Below are 2,113 nucleotides of genomic sequence, written 5' to 3' on the forward strand. Positions count from 1 at the left end.
AAAATTTTTTGAACCGACCAAATCGAAGTGTATCTTAACTATTACTGATTTATACTGCGAATATTAAAAATTCGATTTAAGACATTTGGCCTATTGTAAGACTTTTAAAATTTTTTTCCTGCTCTAAAATGTTATTATAACGTCGTTAGAAAGTGTTTTCTCTCCCTTGTATATATACACGTGTGTGTGTGTGCCTAATTTGGATTAAAAAAATTTTCCGCCCTATTTTGAAAACGGGGAGAGTTAGATACAAATCAGTTTATGATAAAGAGTTGAATAGAGGTGGATATTTAATACTAGTTTATAATTTTTCTGATTTTGAATTTCTTGGTCTTCATATTTTTTTGATTTGATTATTAAAGTTTAACGATTCTGAGAAAAACCTGATGATAAAGTTTGTTATTTCGACCTTCGAAAAAATGCGGAATATTTAAGCTTGGGGTAGTTTTTATTCAGTTCCTACTTTTCAGCTACGCGTTTTTGACAAAAATTTTTATACCAATTGAAAGATATTGTTCTGTTGAGCTCAAAATCAAAAACTTTTTCCACTTCTGAAAATTTATCGCAAATTCACGTTGGTTTGAAAATTTCTACCTGGGTCATTTTGGGATAATTAAAACGCGATATACTGCGCTCTTGTAACCCGCGTAAGTGGGAAGTTAATACGTGCGAAATTAAAATGAAGCCAGCAATTTGGTCCTTTTAAAACATTATGAGGCGCTAAAGATATCATTTTATTTTACATAGCGTGTGGGGAGATAAAAACGGAGAAAAAAAAAAGAAAAAAAAACATTATTTTATAATGATTTCGTCAAATATTCAACCAAACTTTTTTAATTGGCCTCAAATTGCAGTCGAACATTCAGGGCTTTGCGCTGATATACGAGCAGTCTCATTTGTATATCTAGTGCTATTTTTGAGTTTCGCAAGACTGAGTTTGGAGCAGAAGCTTCAAAGAAAGCTTCAAAAGCTTCAAGTCTAATTAAATTTGGGCTTAAAAAATTTTAAACAATTTATAGTTGAAAGAAAACATTAAAACTTCCTTTATCAAAGTACGACCCAAATAAGTATCTTCATTTAGCTTAGTATCGTTTTAAACGATGAATTGGTTCAATTGGTCAATGGGGTATTTGTGATTGCATTGACCCATTTAATGTGATCTTTTTTTCATAAATTTTTGAAACATATTGAATAGGTTGATAGTTAGATCGAGTCCACAACGTGTTTTCGTGATTCGGTCATCAATTTTGCCTTTTGTCAGAAATATAATTTTTGTCATTTTGGTGAAATTTCGTCGAAGTTTTTTAGCTTGAAGCTTTAGAACTGATGAATCACTTCTTTTAGACTTTTAATGGGTATGACATATTGGATGGTAAGCATTTATGGTGCCTCAATTTATTATGCCCGCCAGTTAAAGCGCTCAAAAGGAAGGCAAGTGAGAGCTCTGCAGCCGTTTTATCGGGCACTTGTTAGTCCCGGGCAGAAATTGTTTGACATGAAACTGTGGCAATTTTCGCTTCAAATGATCTAGATTTGCAAGTTACACTGTCAAGTTTGTTGCTGTTGTGTTGAAGTTTTGTTTAAGGGTGATTAAATTAGCCTTTGAGGCAAAAGGTTTGGGTTAAATTTACGAGGAGGAACCACTTATTAGAGTAGTTATAACATTTAAGTTCCTGTCAACTTGCTCTTTTCGAAATCATATCTTGGTGATCAACGTCAAAACCAAGTGTAAAACTTCTGAAAACTTGAACAAGCTGAGCCATAATTTTAAATCTATACTGGCATGTTTGATTCCTTACTCAGAGTTTAAGCTAACAATTTCGCTGCCCTGGCGACGCCAGAACGCCATATTTCCGGGTTATCGAAATCTAGGTGCGTGGGTTGATTAATCCCTGGCAAATAAAGGTTTTTTGAAGCGGACTTAAATTGACAAAGATATGGCCAAATAGGCAACAAAAAAGAGGGGTTCGTTGCAATTCGCTTTTAGCAGATTTAGCTGAACCGCGTTGGTTATAGGATGAAATAACCATTTATTACCTTTGCAGCCCAAACTGACAAGTAACGACTTGGTTCCATCGCCCAGCAAATATCCATTAAGCCCACCAATCTCGAC

Source organism: Symsagittifera roscoffensis, chromosome 2 (genome assembly GCF_963678635.1).
Source record: "Symsagittifera roscoffensis chromosome 2, txSymRosc1.1, whole genome shotgun sequence".
NCBI lineage: Eukaryota > Metazoa > Xenacoelomorpha > Acoela > Convolutidae > Symsagittifera > Symsagittifera roscoffensis.